Genomic DNA, 24867 nt, shown 5'->3' with positions numbered 1-24867 from the left:
CAGAAAATGATAGTCACATTTCTTTTTAAGTGTTCAAATTATGTTCACTTGTTGCTTAAATGGCAGTTCATAAAGAATTAATGGAAAGTACAATGAGATGCAAAGTAAAATGATTACAAAGAGAAAAGTCATCTTTGATGCTTCCCATTTTGAAATTCGCTAGCGGCAGTCTATCACTGTGTTCAGCCATTTTTTTCCCCTAAAATGTCCCTCAGATTTGCCCTTTCTTTTCAATTCTGACTACTAAGACTGAAGCACAGCCTTTCATCTCTTCATGCTTGGAATACTACAACACGTATTTAATTGGTTACCCTTTCCCTAGTCATTTCTTCTTTAATCTGTCTTTCCATTATAATCATTTTTCGAACAGTCCAATATTGTTATGCCACTAGTCTGCTCAGGAAAATCTTACAATCTGCCTTCTGCATGCAAAACTAAATTCTCCAGCCTTACTTTGATGATCACTCATAATTTCGTGTCATTCTACTTGTGAAGCTTTATTTTCTAAGTTTTCCCAGGTTCATTCTCTCTGCCTCTGTCAAATCTGCCAGCTCATTTACTTCCTTACAGTATTATCCAGAGCTAGGAAGAGTAATAAAACATACACAGACACACACAGACACACACACACACACAATATTAATTTTGGGACTAGCACTGGATGATTACGGAATTCCAAAAGTCCCAGGATCTGTCATTGGCAAACTTGAGGCCCAAGAAAGCCCGTGAAGGAATTCAATCTGAGTTCAAAGGCCAGGGTGAGTAGTAGAAAGCCACTGTCCCACAGTCCCTGCTGTCTGTCATTTTATCAATGGCAACACAATCAAAGGCTTCCTTGAAGCTACTTGTGGCTAGGGACTGATTTCTAGCCAGCGAGGTGTTAATAAAAGTGACATTTGCTACTTCCAAGTTATTTTTCTCTTTATAGACATTTGCCCAGGGCTCTCTCTTCACCTCAGTCTCTAACTTGAGTTTGGTGAACACTTGGGGAATTCTTGGAAGTCATGTGTTGAAGGTAACAAAGCCACACTCCAGACCTAGGCTGCTTCTCTCTGAACTGCTTCATAGAAGGAAAAATCATTTCCCTTGTACTTTTGTCTTTCGTTCTCATTGAAGCTTGCCCTCCTCTAACCAAGCTCACAACCTAAAACCATACCCTTCTGCTGCCTTTCCTTAAAACAAAGTAATATTTTGGAGGCAATTCCAAGGTGTGGACAGAGCAATTAATACCTGCACTTTTGACATCACATCCCTTATAGAAAGAATAGAGTTTTCTCTCATAATTTATGAATATATATTTTCTTATAATACAAGATGAATAGTTGTCCAACACAGATAACAATTACGGCTCTTACACTTTTTTTTTTTTTATAAATTTGGGGTAGTGAGTGCAAAATTGATTTGTAAAATGTACATTGATTATCATGATTTAAGATAGCTGAGAGGCAATCTGTTTTTGACAATGACCATCATCATTAAGGCCTTTCTGAATTGTTAAAAATATAATACATTTATTCACTAGAGTTTGATTTGCAGGCATTATATACTTTGTAAATTTTGGCAAATTGTATTTTATGTCAATTGGTGTATTAAAAATATGGTATAGGAAAATACCATAGTACCTAATTAGAAGATGATAAAAATGAAATGTCCTTAGATTTACATGTATCTGATTTTTCATCAACGTTTGGTGGAACCCTTTCCAAGGTAATTAAACCTATTATTAGAGCCGGCATTGTTGCAAAGGGGATAAAGTTGCCGCCTGCAATGCTGGCATCCCATACAGACACCAGTTTGAGTCCTCGCTGCTCCACTCCCATTCCAGCTGCCTGCTAATGCACCTGGGAAAGCAATGGAGGATGGCCGAACTGCTTGGGCCCCTGCACCCACAAGGGAGACCCAGAAGGAGCCCCTGGCTCCTGGCTTTGGTCTTGCCCAGCCCTAGTTGTTGTGGCCATTTAGGGAGTGAACCAGCAGATCGAAGCCATCTCTCTGTCCCTCCCTCACTCTCTCTCTAACTCTGCCTTTCAAATAAATAACATAAATCTTTTAAAGAAATAAAATAAAATTAATGAAAAATTATTATTGTGTTGATAATTTATTATTTCTTTATTTTTAACCCCCAATGAATGTCATCATACAAGTCCCTTTTCCCCATGGATTTTCTAAAAATCCTAATGGGCAGGGGCCAGCGCTGTGGCGCAGCGGGTTAACGCCCTGGCCTGAAGCGCCAGCATCCCATATGGGTGCTGGTTCGACACCCGGCTGCTCCACTTCTTATCTAGTTCTCTGCTATGGCCTGGGATGGCAGTGGAAGGTGGCCCAAGTCCTTGGGCCCCTGTACCCCATGGGAGACCAGAAGAAGCTCCTGGCTCCTGGCTTCAGATCAGTGCAGCTCTGGCCATTGTGGCCAATTGGGGAGTGAACCATCCAATAGAAGACCTCCCCCCTCCCCGCCTCTCCTCTCTCTGTGTAACTCTGACTTTTGAATAAATAAAGAAATAAAAAAATTATTGGGGTGTATTTTGCTTTACATTATTTATATAGAATATTTATGTGTGGATTAGAAACAATTCACCTCTCCTTATAGAGAAGCTCAAAATATCTGGTAGCGAAGATGGTGGTATGTGAGAAGAAGAGGATTTACACACCAAAGTCTATGAAAGCTACTCAGAATTTTTATAGATTAAAAAATCCAGTGAAAATATACATTTATTGACATACAAATAGATAGAGAAAGGTAGGAGTAGAATATATATATAGGTATCTACTGTTAATTAAATATATCATTAATATCACTATTATTGGTTGTGATAGGCAATGTTCATCATTTCAAATAATCCCATGACTGTTAGAAATAAAGATAGTACATGTGGCAAAATCTCATGTACCTAGTTACTTGTAGAAATAAATGCATACATATAATGCTAATTCTCAGTCAGCATATTTACTTAATCAGATCTCACTCAACAATTTTTGATCAATAAGAGCTTACTCTTTTGCTCAGTATGGGTCACCAATCTATCTTATTGGTTTTTGAATTTAGAAAATGTAGAAGTATCAAGTTCCATCTTTTTCATGCATTAATGAGCAACTAACATGAACTTTGTTCTCACTGGGAAATCTAAGACCTTGAACTGTTCTTTTATTTCTGGTTTATCAGCCTCTATCTGACTTCACTTTTCTCCTTCACTTAGATGGTGATATCTGTGTAAGCTTCTTTAATTGTCTTATTAATATCAACAAATCCCTCATTCATTTGACTTTTGCTGTGTGTCTCCTAATAACCCCCAACTTAGAATTATCCTTATAGCCTTCTTTCTTCACTGCTTTGAGACAATTTTTGCATTTCTGGAGAAAGTAAACACCAGTGCCTCTAAAGATCCTACTGCCCAACACTACTCATGTTGCACTATTACTCTGTATTCTGATTTAATATTCCATTATTCTCTGAAGGAATTTCAACCCTTTACACACTAATTTATTCTATTTCTCCATTACCAGGTTGATATCCTCACTGTCCATTTAATTCTGTGTATCAATGCCACTTTAAATGATCTCAGCCATACAAAGACTTCATATATATCCAACTTCATATTCTCCCTTCTTGTCCCAAAGAAAAGAAGAAAATAGCCATAGTTCTCCAAACTCTCTATCTGAATTTTGATATTAACTCTTTCTTTCTTGAAAACATGTTCCATCAAATAATAACCAGGTTTTATAGTTTTCCATTTCTTTTCACATTTTCTCTGCCTTCAAATGTGCTAATTACATTTTCCCTTCTTAAAAAAGCTTTCCTCCCATTGCCATTCTCTCCAGTATTTTGTGTCAACCTCTTGTACTCTGGAGCTTTCACAAAAATCCCATCATTCCTTCACTTCTTGTAGACTAACTTTAACTTCTTGTGGCTTTCACTATAAATACTTGATACTAACTGTTCTGTAAACCTTTTCCCATTCTTTATTTTGATTGATTTTTTATATTTGACAACAGTAAATATCTCGTTTCTTTGTTGTTGTAGCTGTTGTTTGTTGATCTTGACCTTTACTGACCTTTATTTATTCAAAGTAACTGAAATTTTTCATAAAACTGATGACTATGGGCAAGCATATAGCAAGTTTTTGCTTTTGAAATGAATTTCAGTATAAGGTCATGCAAAACAAAATGTGAAACAAATAATTTAAAGAAAAACCAGACTGACACTAAATTACACATTCAGTGGTGGTACTGCTCCTATAGGAGATGCTGTGATGGGAATATTTTAGGCCTCAGATCAGTGGGAGAAAGAACAAGCAAACAGGAACCACAGGGAAAGCAGCAGGTATGGCTGAAATGGAATTTATTCTGATTAGGATTCTTCACAGAATAAAGTTGTGAAAGTGCATAGGCCAAGCAGGCTACCTTGTGCAGTTCCCTGGTCTGAGTTCTGTGCTAGTGCCTTCGTCTCAGTATGTGCTCCGTGGTTGGCCTCTGGTACGCAAACAGGCCACCAGCTATGACCCATGACAGCCAGCTTCAGACTCCTCACTCCAGTGTGCATCTCGTTTCTCTGCCACAAGTTTGATGAATTGAGAGTGACTGGCATAAAGCTTCAGTTTATCACTGATGTCCACCCATTTCACTTTTCCATCATCATCTCCAGCTTCTAGGGTAATATTGTCCATTATCTCACCTGTTTCATCATGGTAGTTCACAGCTTCTGTCTCCACCCATGCGTTATCAGTGTTCGGGGATCATCTACATATCCCTTATATATCACCAGATGATCCTGGCTGAAGAGTCTGTGCAACTGTTTCTCTATTTCTCTTTTCAGCGCTGGATTTCTGTAAGGAGTTGAGAGCTTCCTCACCAAATTCTCTTTTCAGTGCAGCACTAATCTTCTCTCCTGGGTCCACCATGCCCCCTGGGATTGCCCATTCTCCACAGTCTTTCCTTTTTATTGCAACAAACTGTAAGATGTGTTTCCCAGAAACAGGATGGGTGATTTTATTTCCACTGTTATCCTTTTTCCACCTGGTTATGATGGGATCTGCAGCATGATTTGGGCCCCATCGCCCCAAAAACCCCAGCCAACCAATCCTGTCCATCCTGCAGGATTTCTAGGTCTTCCTTTTTGAATCTCCTACAGGCCATTCTTGCTCTTTCTCTCAACATGCCCATCCTTTTCATTAAACTTGGGAGAAAAGTTAGTTTCACTGATCTGAGGATCTGCCCACATGGGTCCAGCCAGGACAGAGACAGCAGTGTACTCCACAGGGTTATAGTCCTGCCACTCAACTAGCCAGCCCACTTTCTCACTGGGAACCTGGCTTCATTCAACTTTTGAACATGGGTAAGGAGATGTTCGGGCCTTGTGGGAATTTCCTTTGATGCTATTAGAACCAGACATGATGTTGCAATTAAGATGAATCTAACAGGATGAAAATGAGTTTCAGCAGGTAAAGCTTCAGCGACCAGCGCCCAGTCCCGTGACGGCCTCGGCGCGTCAATATCTCGTTTCCTGAGAGCCATTTTACTCTTGCTTGAACACCATGGTTTTCATTTCTCTGACCATTCCACTCACTGTTTCTACAGAAAATAAATGGATTTGTAAGTTATTTCTGCTTTGGTTTAGATGTTTTAAAATGTACTCTAACAACCAATATCTTCACTTAGCTCCCAACAGTAACCATTTTCCGAAAGTCTATTCTTACCACCCACATTCTCTATGATTGGTGTTGCTTCTAAATGAACAGATCTCAATTCTTTATTGCAATCCCAGTACCTATGCCTTGACCTACAAACTTACACATCCACATATTTGCTCTTTGACTTTACTTTAATATTCTGATAAAGCAAACATAACCAATTGTCATCAAATATATGGTTCTTCTCTCCAAATTAGCTTTCCTTTCAGACTTTTTTATTTTTATTTATTTTTCTCATAACATATTCTTTGAGTATGTGTAGCACAACTTAAAATCTAAGAATAATCCTTTATGCCCCTTTTTTCTTCATTTAAAAGAATTCCAGATTTTTGGTTTCCATTTTTGATTACATCCTTTTAACCTTTCTCCTTTTCAATTCTTACTGGCATTGTGTTAGACTTTTTTCTTATTTTCCATTACTTGAGTTGTGGCCAAGCTTCCAAATGATATCCTTGCCTTCAGCAATTCTATTCCTAACATTTTACTTAAATGTTCTTTGAACTGTCATGGAGAACAAGGTATCTTTTTTTATTTTTATTTTTATTTTTTTTTTTTAGATTTAAAAGTATTTACTAGAATCAAGGAACTCCAGCCACAGTGGCGTGGAGGGGGTTTCCAAGACAGGAAAACCCAAAGAGGACCAGTGGCAGTTGGCTGTAAGTACAGTTTCAAGGAAAAAAAACTTGACCATCAGATTGTCATTCACTTACCAGGCAGGGACAAAAACCATCAAAAGACCTCATTTACAATTCTCCATCCTGTCTGGACTGCTAAGGGTGGGATAGGTAACTTGTTTTCACAATAAGCTGTGAGCTCAGGAAGAGCTCCCTGAACAAGGTATCTTTAAGACACTTAAAATTTGGCCCAAATTTGGCCAGCGCTGAGGCTCACTAGGCTAATCCTCCACCTAGCGGTGCTGTCACACCGAGTTCTAGTCCCGGTCGGGGCACCGGATTCTTTCCTGGTTGCCCCTCTTCCAGGCCAGCTCTCTGCTATGGCCTGGGAGTGCAGTGGAGGATGGCCCAAGTGCTTGGGCCCTGCACCCCATGGGAGACCAGGGTACGTACCTGGCTCCTGCCTTCGGATCAGCGCGATACGCCAGCCGCGGCGGCCATTCGAGGGTGAACCAACAACAAAAGGAAGACTTTTCTCTCTGTTTCTCTCTCTCACTATCCACTCTGCCTGTCAAAAAAAAAAAAAAAAAAATTGGCCCAAATTTACCTTCTCACTTCATTTCCTATTATTTGTCTATACTTTAATTCCCATGTCTGTTACTCATTTCTTTGAACATAGAGCATAAGTTTTTTGTTTATTATTTTGCTTGTGCTAGATTTTCTTGCCTGAAATGCTCTCCTCCAAAATAACTTTCAAAATTCAATGCAGTATTTAGACTCTTTTTTCATATGATAGCCTTTCAATGATGCTTGTTCTCAGTGGAAAGTTTCTCTCCTCACTTTGTTGAATGCCTGTTCTAGGATTTTGTCATTACTCTGCCTTGTAATGAGGCTTGTTTTTGTAGGTCTTAACTACTGTTACTTTTCTTTGTATGCATTAACTGAACTTTTTAATCATCATATCTCTTTAAATATATGTGTGTGTGTTTGTGTTTGGGTGTGGGAATAAAAATAGGCAAAATGAATAAATCATTGAATGACAAAGAAAATACTTCAAGACTTTTGAAAAGTAGTTTGAGTAGTCCCTTGCTTCTTGGTTACATCTTGTTTGGTAACTTTTATCACGAATAATAATAAATTTGTATGCATAAATTTCATTGTATTTTTAATTGATGCATAATTTTAATTGCTTCAGTGAATTTTTCCAAAAAGATTTATAAGGCTCTAAGACTTCTGAAATGTCTCAGATTCAGTTATACTGTTTATGTGTCCTGAAGCATCTATGCTGTTTGATTCTAAAATATGTAGGGCCTTCTGGTATAATTCAGGAAGCTATACATATGCTTTCTCCTTTTTAGTATAACATTTGTGGTATTTTCCTTTTATTCATTAGGAATTCTATATTTAGCTCATTTTAAATAAAAAAGACAAATATATACAAAAAATGTGGATGATATCATTTTCATCAGCAAAATCACAAGTGTGAATAATTAAAAAATTGTTAATAACAGAATAGTATGCCACATTATTCAGCTATGGAAAAGGTGAATTCACATACCTTTATCATATGATATCACCAAGATGAGTGTAAATTATTTTAGGACAAGAATCACCAGCTATCTCTTCTTGAATCCATTTCCTGAGCCACATATTGTGGTGTAGTCTTGATCTGTTCTTTTGTCATCTTTTTTACTTAAAGAGGATATTGGCAAGGAGATTGGAATCCAATAGATATTATTGCTACCTGCACTGCTCCCTCCTCAAATAAGTCTTGAATTCTGACTTTCAATTGCATCTAACTCTTCATGAAACTATCTACTTCTATTCAGTGTTAAAGATTGATTTAAAACGATTTTCTTGGTCAGTAGATTAAATTACTCTATAAGGTCAAAGGGCTGCAGTATGGAATTAAACCTGATGTACAGAAGAAATAAATTAGCAAGAGAATGTAAAGGGAAATTTTCTCCTTTATAAATAATGAAGTACTGTTTTATTGCTGAGATTAAATAATAATATTAAATTTTTTGACAGGGTGTCTGCACCTCTACCAGGCCTCTCCATAATTCTAAAAACATGACAGCAGATATTCGTTGGCCTATGTGAATATTTGGCAAAACATTTATTATTAGGCCCCCTCTTAGCAGACATTGTTTTCTTATCTGGTACTTAATAACTTAAATGAGTGTAAGAAAAAGCTTTAAAAGCCACTCTTCAAAATGTTAAACTTCATGAAATTTGAGGCATCACAAAATAGTTGTTTACATAGAGTTTGGCTTGATGTTGGAGAAGAAAATAAGAAGCAAAAGTCAAAGAGATCTTCAAGAGCAAAAAGTTTGTTGATCGTAATGTTTCTAGCCCATGGACTAGAACACAGTAGGCATGCCTAGGAATTTACTGAATAAATTAAAATTGAACTTTTTTAATAAAAGACTTATTTTTTATTTGAAAGTAAGAATTACAGAGAGAGAGAGAAAAAAAGAGAAAGATATTCCATTTGCTGATTCCCTGCCCATATAGCTAAAATGGCCAGTGTTGAACAGTGTTGAACCAGGAGCCGGGACTGTTATTCGGGTCTCCCACATGGGTGATAGGGTCCAAACACTTGGTCCACCTTCCATTGCCTTTTCCTGGCCATTAGCAGAGATTTTGATTCAAAGTGGAGCAGCCTGGAGTCAACTAGCACCCATTTGGGATGCTGGTGTCACAGGTACACAAAATGGGCCCCAGAATTAAATTTTAAATGCCAAAAATTGATATATATATGAGATATTACTGCAATGTTTCCTAAAATAATTACACATCTAAGCTCCAATAACTTTCATTTAAAAAAACTTCACATTTGTGTTACATTAAAAAGTTTACATAAGTACTTCTGTGGATTTCTGTTTTCACCAGTGAAGTCATAAAAGGAATAATTGATTGAAGGTATGAATTATGTTCTTCAGCATCACCTTTTTTAAATTTTTTATTTAGTAAATATAAATTTTCAAAGTACAGTTAATGGATTACAATGGCTTCCCCCCCCCCACAATTTCCCTCCCACTCACACCTCTCCCATCTCCCGCTCCCTCTCCCATTCCATTCACATCAAGATTCATTTTCAATTATCTTTATATATAGAATATCAATTCAATATATATTAAGTAAAGATTCCATCAGTTTGCACCCACACAGAAACACAAAGTGTAAAATACTGTTTCAGTACTGGTTATAGCATTACTTCACATTGGACAACACACTAAGGACAGATCCCACATGAGAAGTAAGTATACAGTGACTCCTGTTGTTGACTTAACAATTTGACACTCTTGTTTGTGGTGTCACTAATCTCCCTAGGCTCTAGTCATGAGTTGCCAAGGCTATGGAAGCCTTTTGAGTTTGCCAACTTTGATCTTATTCCGACAGGGTCATAGTCAAAGTGGAAGTTCTCTCCTCCCTTCAGAGAAAGGTACCTCCTTCTTTGATGGCCCCGTTCTTTCCACTGGGATCTCACTTGCAGAGATCTTCCATTTAGACCTTCCTTTTTTTTTCCAGGGTGTCTTGGCTTTCCATGTCTAAAATACTCTCATTGGCTCTTCAGCCATATCCGAATGCTTTAAGGGCTGATTCTGAGGCCAGAGTGCTATTTAGGACATCTGCCATTCTATGAGTCTACTGTGTATCCCGCTTGCCATGATAGATCATTCTCTCCCTTTTTGATTCTATCAGCTAGTATTAGCAGACACTAGACTAGTTTGTGTGATCCCTTTGACTCTTAGACCTATCAGTGTGATAAATTGCAGCATCACCTTTTTAACTCTAGTCTATTTTGTAGGTGAGCAGACTAATGTCAAAGATTCTCAAATGGCAACTCCTGACTCAGGGTCCAATTGGTCTTCATAGCTCTAAGAACAGAAAATATGTCTCTGTCCCTTACCTCAGTTTTGAATCTTGATAAACTACTTTGTAAAACAAGTGTAATACACTCCATCTCACATTTCTGATTTTTCTCCTCATTACTAACTCAATGATATCAATCATCAAATTAGTCCTTGTATTTGAACCATTATCTCTATATCTGTGTATCAACATATTTATGTGTCTATCTAAATAATGTTTCTATTTTTGTTGTCTCTATCTATCTATCTATCTATCTATCTATCTATCTATCTATCTATCATCTCCCTCTGGATTGCTTTATATGATGCCCTTAGCATGAGCTTAATCAAATAATTCAGCACTGACATAACCTCAGATACAACAAAATGAATGAACATATATAATTTGTTATTTGAAAAAAAGCATTTTGGTAGATTCTAAAAGAAAGAGGAGTGAGGAATTTGATAGTGAAGGGGAAATTAATTTCTGTACAACAACAAAAATTTATTTATGAAAGCAGTCTTTTAGGGTTTGTAAACATTAAATACTGATTACTAAAACTCTAAATCCTGTGTTGGCAGGAGATCTTGCAATAGCTTTGAAGAAATATATCTTTCTACTCACATGTGAAAGTATAATGACTCAAACCTATAAATTAAAATATTTAAAATTATCTATATTCATGTAAATTTTTTGATAAATTATATACTATACAAATATTTTGACTATTCAGAAAGAGGCACATTTTACTTCTTACTCATTAAATAAGCTCACACATGAAACCAATTATGAAACCATTAAAGTTCTGTGTTAAGTAAAATCTAGGTCACATACTAGTAGGGATGAAAATTAAGTCTAAATGCAAACTATTCTGAGTAAGCCTTGACTTTTATTTCTTTTCTGATGAAACAAGGTCATGTAAAGTTAAGGTGCAAATTAGTTTGAAAAATTCTTTAACTCTTTTTATAGTCAGGTAAAAATTTCATGTCCTAGGGAACAAATAGACATAAAGTCTAAGCATCCTTCAAATATAATGTAGAATGTCACATGTTTTAATTTAAATATTTCATCCTCTTCATTTTTTGGGGCCTTTTCTCTTTAAAGGTTAGTTTGTCTTTAAAGCAGTGAAGTGGACACTAGGGAAAGGAAAGTTAGCAGACACATTATCACCCCATCATTTAAAAAGCAGTACCTTAGTGTTCAATGATGAATTCTCTCACAAATGATGAAAATTAATGTGATGCAATTTCCTGAAGGAAGCATTGAGTTGCAATTACAAATCACTATGAAATATGCATATTTACATTTATTCTAATTACGCTGTTTTGAATTTTTAAATTGATTCATATACACATACATAATGTGTATATACAATAAAGGTACAAATAATTTTTAAAGTTCTTTGGTCTAGAGATTTAGAATATCACCTGTATTAAAAAGTCCATTGTAGGGGCCTGCGCTGTAGCATAGTGGGTAAAGCAGCCACCTGCAGTGCCAGCGTTCCATATGAATGCTGGTTTGAGTCCCAACTGTTTCACTTCTGATCCAGCTCTCTGCTATGGCCTGGGAAAGCAGTAGAGGATGGACCAAATCCTTGGGCTCCTGCACCCATGTGGGAGACCTGGAAGAAGCCCCTGGCTCCTGGCTTTGGACTGTCACAGCTCCAGTCATAGCAGCCTTTTGGGGAGTGAACCAGTGGATGAAAGATATCTCTCTCTCTCTCTCTCTCTCTCTCTGCATCTCTGCCTCTCCTTCTCTCTCTGTGTAACTCTGAGTTTCAAATAAATAACTAAATCTTTAAAAAAAAATCCATTGTAGAGCACTTGTAAACTCTTCATTATTTTCTAAGCCTCAGACTACCACGGAATGGGATGTAATGCCTTCTGATTGACGTTTCACTAAAGATACTTCAGAAAGAAGCTCCTGCATATGGACGATACTTAGGTAATTCAGAAAATTCTGCCTGCCAATATATGTATACATAAATATAAAACTCAAGGAGTCAGTGGTTCCCAAATGTCAACCTAAGGACCAGTTGCTTCCAAATAACCTAAGACATTTTAAAAATATTTGTTCACGGGCTCCAGTACTGTACATTCTGAAAATAATCAGTGTAGGATTCAAGAATCTTCACTTCTAAAGATATAAAGGATGGTTCATATATACGGCTACAGTCTAAAATCCATGTCATGTTTTCACACTTCTCAAGAATCAATAAATGTAGTCAAGTTAAAACAAATAAATAAGCACAGCTATTCACCACTGCTTCCTCCCACTTGTTCTCATTTCCCTGTTGGTAATCACTCCCAGGCTGACTTCTCAGAAATATCCCGCCTTGTCATCACAGAACAGCAGATGCAGAGATGCACCTGGGAGGTGTATGCAAAGGAGTCTTAGTTCCATTAACCAATTCTGCCCAGAATCTCAATATCGTGCAGTTTCCAGCAAAGGGACATTTAACCTCCTGTATCCCATTTGTGCAATTTAGTTTTGGATTGAGAATTGTTCCCGAATGGGATGAATTAATAAGAGGTGCATTTCATTGGTTGGAAACTGGCCCTGACCTGCCTGGTTGGCAACATGAGAACTTTCTCAGTGATGAGGATCCTGAGGAAGAGGGCTTGGAATAGATTGCAAATGCTTGTGGTGGACTGGTGGGAGAAGACAGAAAGAAGCAGGGGCCTACAGATGCACCGCATAGCAAGATGAGGCACGGCTAGGTTCAAGACATACTACCCCAAATATGGTACCCTGGCATTTGAGAAAACAGAATAAGCAGAAAAGCCACTCTCCCTGCCCCCTCCCCCTATTTTCCTAATCTAGGCTACGAGACCTGGGAAACTCACGGTCTGCCCTTCTCCCTCATTTTACCCCTAAAGACTCTTATGTGACAAGTGGTCTGTTGTATACCCAAAGGGAAGGAACGGCACACAAGCACCCTGAGGAGAATGCAAACATGCCTTGCTAAGTTCCCCCAAATTTATAACCATTAAATCATACATTTTCCTCTTCAATCATATTTCTGTACAACTGTCTTTTTTTTTCTTTTTTTTCCAAGAGCCAAAGCAGAAATTTATTAAAGTCCCTCTATGTAGTGTTCTACAGACAAAACAAATGTACAGAGTCCTCCACATTCAGACTCAAGAGTGCTTGATGAGCAAACGGACTGCTCTGCCTTCCCCCAGGAAGATCCTGCTGCCGTTCACTCCTGAGACGTGTTTAATGACACCACCAGGAGAAGGGCAACCCCGTGGGGATCCCAAAGCCTCTGCAGAGAGCGAGGAGATACTAGCAGAGGTGAAGTGCAAGAGAAACAAGAGGCAGCTCTTCGGAGGAGTGTGCACACCCCGTGGGGTGGCCTCAGCTGCGGAGTGTGGCCAGGAGCAACTGCATGGCTTCCAGGGCTTCCTCCTCCTCGTCGTCTTCAGATGCAGCCATTGCTCCTGGGAGCTCGGGCTCCGGCAGGGCGTCGGTCACCTTACTGGGCGCTTTGCCCAAGGCCCCTGCTGTGGTTTCAAGCAGAATTCTGTCAATTTCCATCTCTGCCGCCTCTTCCATTTCTTCCTGATCATCCATGCTTTCAAAAGTGTCCTCCAGCATTTCTTCTGTGATCCCAGCCTTCATCATCTCTTGGACAGCTCCCTCATGGTGGCCTGGATCTCTGGGATCTTCACAAGGCTCTGCATGGCCTTCATCACCTCTGTGCTCTTCTGCAGGGAACCAGCCACGCGCAGGACCGCGAGCTGTTCTTCATCCCCACGAGGACGGCGTTCATGTGGGCTTTGGACGCATACAGCTTGCTCACGGCCTTCCTGGAGCGGATCATTTCCTTGGCCAGAACCACACACACATCCTTCTGGCCCTTCTTGGCGGCATCCTTCACAGATCCTTTCACCTTTTCTTCTTCCCTTTGTATGTCTCTTATTTGTCTATCATTTCTCATTTCTTTTCTAATCTTCAGTGACCATTCATTGACCAGCTCTTTGGGCGGCTTCTCCTGGCTTTTCCCAAACAGCCCCATGGCGAACGGAACTCATCTTGCCCCTTGTATACAACTGTCTTTAAAAATACATGGATTTCCCTGTTTATGGGATTCTTCATTTCTGATGGCTCCGCTGTCTCATAGAACTTATGTTACCGCCGGCGCCGCGGCTCACTAGGCTAATCCTCCGCCTTGCGGCGCCGGCACCCAGGGTTCTAGTCCCGGTTGGGGCGCCAGATTCTGTCCCGGTTGCCCCTCTTCCAGGCCAGCTCTCTGCTGTGGCCCTGAGTGCAGTGGAGGATGGCCCAAGTGCTTGGGCCCTGCACCCCATGGGAGACCAGGAGAAGCACCTGGCTCCTGCTTTTGGATCAGCGCGATGCGCCAGCCATGGCGGCCATTGGAGGGTGAACCAACGGCAAAGGAAGACCTTTTTCTCTGTCTCTCTCTCTCACTATCCACTCTGCCTGTCAAAACAAAAACAAAAACAAAAAAAGAACTTATGTTACGTAAATTAATATGCTTTTCTATTGTGAATCTGCCTTTTGTAATTGGAGTCATTGGCATGATCTTGTGATGGGTGAGGGATCACTTTTTTAGTTTGTATTTTGTTTCAAAGGTCATTTTCTAAGTTTATTTATTTATCTTTATTTATTTGAAAGGTAGAGACAGAGACAGAGAGAGACAGAGACAGAGAGAGACAGAGACTATCCTCTGATTCACTACAAAATGTCAACAATAGCCAGGGCTAGATCAGACTGAAGCGAAGGATTCTATCTGGTACCCATGTGGGTGTCAGGACCCTAGAATTTGAGCTACTACCTGCTGCTTCTCATGATGCATTAGAAGGAAGTTGGATCAGAAGTGGATGTGCACCTGATCAGCCCAATATAGGATGCAGGCATCCCAAAATGTGGGTTAACCTGCTGCATCACAATGCCCTTTCCAGGGAAAAGTTACTACATTTTATCTCCTACAAATGGAAGATTCATATTAGCTCCAATGGAATTTTGCTCTGCAACATTTCTACGGGATTTTATTTTCTCCATATCACAAATAAAGAGGTTTATGATATACACTAAATTGAAAATTCAGCTTAACAATAATTTGGATAGGCATAGTAGAAAAGCAAGCACATATTTAGGTAATTAAAATACAAGGAAGGGTATAATTTTTTAAAGCTGCAATTCTGAAGTGTGCAATTGAAGGTTTTATGTAGGAGGAAGCATTTGAGCTGAATGTGTGAAATTTTGACAGCTTGAATTTAGGAGAAGGGCAAAAAAGCAGAAAAGTGGAAAAATGGAGTAAGCTCTAAGACAAAGATGGGTTGTTTTTGTATGCCAAAAATGAGTCGTGGCTTGGTAGGATCATGATGTGAAATTTAAGACAAGAAAAGGGAGAATCATATATCAAGCTAAAAATTATGCATTTCATTCTGTAGGCAGTATTGACCCATGTGAAATGCTGAGTAAGAACATGACGTGATCAGACCTGTACTTCAGGAAAATCAGTGAGAATGGGAATAAGAGAACCATTTAAAAGTTAAATGCCACAGTCTGGAGAGCCGACAACTGTGCAACTAACCAATCAGAAACCAGCCAAAATAATTACTGGACAAAGCACTGTTTGAGAATTTGAACTAATAATAAGACACAATGGATAAAAAGAACTGAAGAGTTTCAAAAGGCATTGCAGAAATAGAGAACAACGCAGTTTATAATTATCTTACTCTATATTGCTTTAACAAACAAACAGCAACAAAAAAGTCCTCATCATATTTCTTTTAACAGTTATATTGAGACAATTTACATACCATAAAGTATATCAGTCTAAAGTGTGCAATTCAATAGTTTTTATTATATATACAGTTGTTCATACATCACCATAATGTAATTTTAGAACTTTTTATACATCCTAGAAAGAAATTTTACATCCTAAGTACCCATTTAGTCACACCCTTTTCCTCTTCTTCAAACCTTAAGCGACCACTAGCTTACTCATCCTTTTTTATTTTATTTTCTGTTGAACTTTAAGTTACTCAGGGAAAGTCTCATTCTTTTAATTAAAACATACTACTTAATAGTAAACATTTGTGTCAATTATTATTTTAACTCACTTCTTTTCCTCAGTTGCTGTTACACACACACACACAGTGGTGTTTTCAGGGAACACTACTTTACCTTCTATTTTTTTTTTTGCTCTTGCCTAAACCAGAAAGCCTTTGATACTGAGGCAGAGTCTCGCAGAAGGCAGCAATCCGTACTGCAGGAACAACGTGATGCAGGAATCTTACTCTAACATTTCTCTCCTCGGGGGTTTCATCCTTAAACTTTAAAAGAAAACAGCGTCACTGACTCTGGTCAGTGCTAGTTGGGAGGACCTGGAGGCCCTAGGTCCACCCAGGACTATGAAACACACTAAAATTGAGCCTAGGTGATCCCGTCCAGATGAAGCCATGCAAGGAATGCAGTAAAAGTCTGCCTTTAGGAGCATAGGAGATCTTTCATCAGACTCTGAAATTCCCAACTGAGCATCCAGAGGCCTTATGCCAATTTCTCCTCCGTTTTCTAAGAAGATTTGAGCTCCCAGGGGCTTGCAGATCTCTTCAAGCTACTGATTAGTCCTAGTGGTTTTTGGAGCTCTATAAATTTGGAGATATCAGTATCCATTTTATGATTATAATGGTTGTAGAAAGAAGGACAAGTGTTATAGATAGTATTTTTAAAGATTTATTTATTTATTTGAAAGTAAAGTTACACAGAGAAGAGGAGGCAGAGAGAGAGAGAGAGGTCTTCCATACACTGGTTCACTCCCCAGTTGGCTGCAACGGTTGGAGCTGTGTCAAACTGAAGCCAGGAGCCAGGAGATTCTTCTGGGTCTCCCATGTAGGTGCAAGGGCCTAAGGACTTGGGCCATCTTCTACTGATTTCCCAGGCCATAGCAGAGAGCTGGATCAGAAGTGGAACAGCCGGGACTTGAACTGGCACCCATATGGGCTGCCAACACCGCAGGCAGAGGCTTATCCCACTATGCCACAGTGCTGGCCTTCCTAGAGAGTATCTTTAAAAATGAGGAAATCTAAAAAGCCAAGTCACAAGGTACAGTCACAATAATTCTCTGCCACATTCTATGTGAACTTCTCAAGTCACTTAAACTTCTCCCAACCCTCACAGATTGCCTTTCCAAGGTTTGTTTAGGGTTAAGAGACAATGAATGGTAGTATAATTTGTAAAATACAAGGCAATGCGTAGTAGCGATATGGCATTTCTCCATGAAATAGTCCAGTTTGACTTGGATTTATTAGCATGAAGATTCATATTGAGTTCTTTGAATTTTCCTGGCATCCAGAAGGCTTTCCAATACACAGAGCACAACACATCTGATAGAGTATTGGGTGTTTATTAGCCCTAAATGATTCTTTCTGTTTATTAGCCCTAAATGATTTCTTTCTTACTCTACCAGCCAACTGTAGCATACCATCCACTATCCCTCGAGGGCTGTCATGTGACAGGGCATCCAGATTCTCCACAGCTGTGAAAGCAACAGGATCCCAGTGCTATCCATCATCCCTATTCCCTGTATGTGTTCTGAGTCAGCATTTAATGAGTCTCTGGTGTGAAATGTCTCCTTAGCTATGTTTCAGAACTGAAGGATTTTGAACAAGATAATTGCATATTTCTTTATTGTTGTGCTTTATTTTTATAGGTATCAGAAATAATGATTTATTATTCACATTTATTCAAGTTTTTACAATGCCTCTCTAGATGTTTAACATGATTTTAATATGGAATAAAAATATGAAAATTCTTGAATTTCTCAAGTTAAGGTCACTTCAAAGATATTTATCCTGGGGCCAGCGCTGTGGTGTAGTAGGTAAAGCTGCCACCTACAGTACTGGTATCTCATATGAGTGCCGATTTGAGTCCTAGCTGCTTCACTTCTGATCTAGCTCTCTGCTAGGGCCTGGGAAAGCAGTAGAAGATGGCCCAAGTCCTTGGGCCCCTGCACCCACATGGGAGACCCTGAAGAAGCCTGTGGTTCCTGACTTCATCCTGGCCAAATCCCCACCATTTTTGCCATTTGGAGAGTGAACCAGTGGATGAAAGACATAGGAAACCTGGATTGAGTTCTTGGCTTTTGACTTCAGTTTGACCTAGCCCTGGGCATTGCAGACATTTGGGGAGGGAATCAGAGGATAAGATTTCTCTCTCTCTTCTGTATGTTTGTATGTGTGTCTGGGTTTCTCTCTTTTAAACAAGAGTGTCAAATTGTTAAGTCAACAACAGGAGTCACTGTATACTTACTTCTCATGTGGGATCTGTCCTTAGTGTGTTGTCCAATGTGAAGTAATGCTATAACCAGTACTGAAACAGTATTTTACACTTTGTGTTTCTGTGTGGGTGCAAACTGCTGAAATCTTTCCTTAATATATACTAAATCGATCTTCTTTATATAAAGATAATTGAAAATGAATCTTGATGTGAATGGAATGGGAGAAGGAGTGGGCGATGGCAGGGGTGCGGGTGGGAGGGAAATTATAGGGGGGAAAGCCATTGTAATTCATAAACTGTACTTTGGAAATTTATATTTACTAAATAAAAGTTAAAAAAAGTAGAAAATTTAACCAATAATCAAATTGGATTTCCTTCTTCACTGTGATTTGAAGCTGTGCACCAGAAAAAATTCAATCTATTCTCAAATGGACCAACAATTTACTGAATTCCAGGTTTTTAACAAATATTCTATTTCATTTTTATAAAATAGTTACTGTTTTTGTTTTCTTAAAATGCTAAACTTTATTTTTTTTATTTGACAGCCAGAGTTAGACAGTAAGAGAGAGAGAGACAGAGAGAAAGGTCTTTCTTCTATTGGTTCACCCCCAAGTGGCCACTACAGCTGGTGCGCCTTGCTAATCCAAAGCCGGGAGCCAGGTGCTTCTTCCCAGTCTCCCATGCAGGTGCAGGGGCCCAAGCACTTGGGCCATCCTCCACTGCCTTCCCGGGCCACAGCAGAGAGCTGGACTGGAAGAGGAGCAACCGGGACTAGATCCCGGCACCCATATGGGATGCTGGTGCCACAGGCAGAAGATTAACCAAGTGAGCCATAGCGCTGGCCCCAAAATCATAAACTTTAAACTGCAACCTCTGTGACTTTCTTTTAGAGGTAGTAAAATTAAGTAATTCCTTTTATGACAATAGAACTCTTTATATATACAGGGTAAGTCATAATTAATGGCTTTTGTGTAGGTTTTGCTTGTTTGTTTGTTTGTTTGTTTTTCACAGGCAGAGTGGATAGTGAGAGAGAGAGACAAAGAGAAAGGTCTTCCTTTTGCTGTTGGTTCACCCTCCAATGGCCACTGCGGCCGGCGCACCGCGCTGATCCAAAGCCAGGAGCCAGGTGCTTCTCCTGGTCTCCCATGGGGTGCAGGGCCCAAGCACTTGGGCCATCTTCCACTGCCTTCCCGGGCCACAGCAGAGAGCTGGCCTGGAAGAGGGGCAGCTGGGACAGAATCCGGAGCCCCAACCAGGAAAGAATCCGGCGCCCCGATCGGGATCAGAACCCCGTGTGCTGGCACCACTAGGTGGAGGATTAGCCGATTGAGCCGCGGCACCGGCCTGTGTAAGTTTTTTAAAAGCATCTATCATCCTGTAAATACAAGTGCTTGCCTATTTAAGGTTTCCATTAATATTAGAAGCTGAACAGTTGACTTACATCAATTAGTGTTTCCATTAAGCTTTCAAGGGGAAATAAAAGCAAATGGATGTGGTACTATAAGATTAGAGTAGCTGAGAAAAAAGAAGTAATTTTTACATTGATGTTTAAATACACATCAAATTTATGGTCATTATAAATTAATTATTAATTAATTAATTATTAATTAATTGCTATAAATCTTATTTGCTCATCATATCCTACATAGAGTTCAACTCCCAAAAATCAATAGTTGAGCTCATACAGATTAGAGAAATTGGCTGATCTACTGCATTTTCTAAAATCCTCAGTACACTGATGGTCTCTCCGCACAAAAACTACAAAAGTTGTGGAGATTGATTACCATTTCCACTTGGTTTCAAAGCAGCACTTCTTCTTTAACATAAATACAGACACGTAACCAGTAAACCAAAGCTAAAATGGTTTTGGATCATTTGATTTCCTCCATGAAAGCTACCGTGTGCTAGGTCACACTCACTAGAAACAGAAATCAAGCCACCCGATGGAGACTTTTGATTGCTTCAAATTAAAGGTTCTTCCATGACTAAATTCTCATCAACTTTCTCTCTAAGGTCTTCAGGAGAAAGGTGACAAGGATGGTACATTCGAATCAAGTTTACTGATAACAGAGGAGGCTCTCCCTGATTATTAAATATTACGGATGCTGTGTTTTTATTTTGGAATTCTACCAGGTTGGAAACAATGTTTTCTTTCTGCCTATTATACCATACTCACAAATGTCTGCAGAAAACATATTTCTTTAAATCCAAGTCTATTGATAATATACTTTATTAATTCTGTACTTTTGGAAGTATACTGTTATAAACTATTGTTGTTTCTAGCTTTTGTGTGTGATTAGATTAAACCATTCCATTTTCACCATTGAATATTTACTTTGTCTTTGAAATATTCCTATAATCGCCTCTTACCTTATTGATTTTGTTTCTTGCTTCCTGCTCAATATGATTTCTTCACAAGGCAATATGTGCCCTTATTTATTTTAACAAATGAAATTATTCACTTATGCCTTTGATACTTGAAATTCCCTTTCATTTCACTTCGCTAGTAAAAGTCCTCTGCTCTCTTCTAAGTTATGAAGACACATAAGAGAAGACCCCTCTTGATTAACCATATATCAAGTTCAAACTGGTATTTTTGCTTTGGGATCTCTTTAAGAAATCAGGATTTTCAGATGTGATATCAAGAGATTTGAGCATCACTTTCTATTCATAAATCAGAGTAGAGCTGATTAATCATGTGTCTCAAAACTAAAGTGAGATAAAGTAACACAGCTTTTTATACCTTGACATCTGTTAAAGAGAAACATTAAAAGATAGTTTATATTTTTCAATATTTAGAAACTATATTTTAGATAATTTTCCTTTAATAACTAACAAATAAAATTTACTAATTACTGAGGGATAAATACAAGCTCTTCATTTTGATAATAAGGAAGTACAATAAACACAAATTAAATTTTATCTTTAGTCCCAGTTTATTCACAAAATGAAAATGAAAACTTAGTAGCATGTGTTTAGGAATAAACCAATCACCAGGATAATTCCCAAAAGCAAAGACAGAACTTTTCTTCCAGTGTTTCCAGGTGCAAGCAAAATTTTGCTCTCTATTCTTAGGCAACCTCCATTTATAAGAAAAGATAGAAATAATACCCAAAATAGGAAGAAACAGGAAACACTCCAATTTGCACACAGTGACTCCTTCTGAAAATGTCAAATTGGTAATGATGACTCTACAGGGATTGAGATTCCCTTTGCTAATAAAAAACAAGTCTAATTGAGAGACAAATTTCCTGAAAGTCATATTTTATACTCATCCCACCATAATTCCCAAGCAACAGGCAACAGACCACCTGCTCATAAACCACAAAATGCAATTATTTGCTGATTATTTTATTTTGCTTGCATCTCTAATGCTTTGTTGAAAAAGGAAAAGAAAACTACAACTTTGTTGGGTATCTTCTGTGAATATGTTCTTGTGGCCTGTCCTATCCCTCTGCACACAGGTTTGCATCTAAGTTATAAAATCTATAACAATGTGAATATGTGCCTTGCTTTGAGTTTTTTCCCCAAAGCTACTAGTCATGTAATGAAATCACAACAGTTAGTTTTCTGAACAAATTATTTTTAAGAATATTATGACCTGTTTTTAGCCCTTGTTTATACTCCTATGGAACTGTTGTCTTCATACTTTTTACTTGTTGAATAATATGGTTAATGGTTAATCAAGCCTGTTGATTATAGAGTGATTTGAAATTATATCTTTGCAAAAATTGGAGGAAAAAAGAGAGGAAGGAAAGAGGGAGATTGAAGAAGTGTTAAGGGATTGGAGTGAAGAAGTATGGTTATCTTCTTTTTTTTTTTTTTTTTTTTTTTTTGACAGGCAGAGTGGACAGTGAGAGAGACAGAGAGAAAGGTCTTCCTTTTGCCGTTGGTTCACCCTCCAATGGCCGCCACGGCTGGCGCGCTGCGGCCCATGCACCGTGCTGATCCGAAGCCAGGAGCCATGTACTTATCCTGGTCTCCCATGGGGTGCAGGGCCCAAGTACTTGGGCCATCCTCCACTGCACTCCCGGGCCACAGCAGAGAGCTGGCCTGGAAGAGAGGCAACCGGGACAGAATCCGGAGCCCTGACCGGGACTAGAACCCCGTGTGCCAGCGCCGCAAGGCGGAGGATTAGCCTAGTGAGCCGCGGCGCCAGCCTGGTTATCTTATTAGAATTGTACCTATTAAATGCATGAAATTTGCTCTCTTTATATCAATAAAAATTAAATATATATATGTTAATGTTTTTCTCAAATGCTATTTGTTTCCTGTGTTAACATTTTAAAAAATAATTTAATATTAATTTCTTTAATTTCTTGTATTTTCTCAGTCTCTATTTGCAAAGCAACAAAGACTTTCCAACTGTTTAGACAACCCAATTTCTGGAAAAATGTAGTACATAGTATCAAAGAGAATAGTAGATGCCTAGATGGTCTGTCATTGACCCTTCTTGGTTGAACATCATTATTAATGGCTAATTCATAGGAGGTGATGGCAGGCTTGAGATATTTTTATTATAGTTGCCATGAATATGGAAGTTTGAAAAATCTAACAGATGATAAAATCAATATTCAATACATTCTTGGACTTAACAAAATATCAGATCTAACTAGAAAGAATATATAACAAAATAAAAATTAGGGGACCATTTCTGTGGCATAGCATGGTTAAAACTGATGTTTACAGTGTCAGCATCCCATATAGGCTTCAGTTTGAGTCCTGCCTGCTCCACTTCCCATTCAGCTTTCTGCTGTGGTCTGAGAAAGCAGTATAAATGGCCCAAGTCCTTGGGCCCCTGCACCAGTGTGGGAGACCTGAGGGAAGTTCCTGGCTCCTGGCTTCAGATCAGTGCAGCTCCAGCACTTGAGGCCATCTGGGGAGTGAATCAGCAGATGGAAGATCTCTCTCCATCTCTCTGCTTCTGCCTCTCTGTAACTGACTTTCAAATAAGTAAATAAATCTTCAAAAAAAAAAGAAAAAATATTTGCCAAAGTTTTGGGTCTAAAATATCAATTTTGAGAAGGCAGAAGAAGACAGTCTAGACACAGTAAAGAGAATTCAATGGCATGTTTTGGCTGCATATAAGTTCAATATAAGTTAATTTTGCACTGTAGTTTTCCCAAAAAATAAACTGAGTGAGGAAAGAGAGATGAAAACATCTTAATGTACACTCTCTGTGCTTTCATTCTAAACATCACAGTTTAACGGTGAAATCAAGGGACTTAAAAAATTGGAGGAGTATATTGACGATGGGAAGAATAGTTGAAACACTGTATAATAATTAACAACTTGTATGATAATAAAAACATAATAATTAACATTGGGGAGAATAAACTAAGGAAATAAATTAATGTGGTCCAAAAATATTTGTAGGTCTGTCAATTTAGAACAGTAAGGATGAAGAAGAAGTCCCCCAAAAAACAAAGAGTTTAATTTGAAAGAGGGCAAAGAGAGGCCACATAACAGACTCATAGAATGACAAACACCCTAAACACCACTCTGGTCTCAGATTCAGCCCTTAAGGCATTCGGATATGGCTAAAAAGCCCATGAGAGCATTTCAGGCATAGAAAGCGAAGACACTGTGGCAAAAAATGACCTACATGAAAGAGTGTCAATTGTTAAATCAACAATGGGAGTCGCTGTGCACTTGCTCCCCATATAGGACCTCTTTCCTCAATTAGTTGCACTATGAGAATTAACAGTAAAATTAGTTTTCAAACAGCTAGATGTAACTACTCAAAGATTAGTGAGGGACATCCATTAAAATGATACATCATATTAGGTACAGAAGTTTCTGTCCTTGTACCCTAAACTTTACCCATATCCTCCAAGATGTGTTGAATAGCATTCAAGGGAAAACATAATTCATCATATACCCCTTTGCCCTTCCCTTCCCCCTTTAGTATTATTACTCTATGCTAATTAGATTGCAGCCTTCCTGGGTTTTCTAATGAGATGTAGATAGGTGTGCCCAAGTTCTACATTTGCTGAAACGTTCATAGTTCTACCTTCAGAGTTCTCTCTGAAGTCTTCTTGTGTTAAGAAACAGTTACTGATGATACACAGGGATATGGATTGGCACCTGGACTCCTCATGAGTGAAGCTTCCTTCTAACTTCTAGATCTCCTCAAGTGCAAACCTGTATTTACCAGTAGCAGGAAAATCTGAGATGATCTCTTATGATCTCTAACTCTTGGTGCTCACTCCTTGTGTAATTCTCTCCCCCTTGAGAATCTGTGAGTTGCTTCTCATCAATAGAATGTGATAAATGTGATAGGAAGTCACTCTCATTATTATGTTGCTTTACTGTGTCCTGCAAGCTGACTTGTCCTAGAGATTCTCCTTGCTTACTTGATGAAGTACAATTGGCTGGGTGGCAGGCATTGCTGGTGCATTTGTAGAACTCAAAGAACGCTACAGCTAACAACAAAATTAGGGCTGTCATTCCTATAA

General features: G+C 38.7%; 2 pseudogenes; both read right to left on the bottom strand.

Moving 5' to 3' along the window:
- Positions 1 to 4310: 4310 nt before the first annotated feature.
- LOC100345482 (ADP-ribose pyrophosphatase pseudogene) lies at positions 4311 to 5425 on the bottom strand (annotated as a pseudogene).
- Positions 5426 to 13519: 8094 nt separating this feature from the next.
- On the bottom strand, positions 13520 to 14180 carry LOC100345222 (charged multivesicular body protein 3 pseudogene; annotated as a pseudogene).
- Between the last annotated feature and the right edge of the window lie 10687 nt (positions 14181 to 24867).

Source organism: Oryctolagus cuniculus, chromosome 2 (genome assembly GCF_051225735.1).
Source record: "Oryctolagus cuniculus isolate XC-2025 breed Fujian yellow rabbit chromosome 2, ASM5122573v1, whole genome shotgun sequence".
NCBI lineage: Eukaryota > Metazoa > Chordata > Mammalia > Lagomorpha > Leporidae > Oryctolagus > Oryctolagus cuniculus.
Note: the sequence above shows the minus strand (reverse complement) of the source record. Positions and strands in the feature narration are given on the sequence as shown.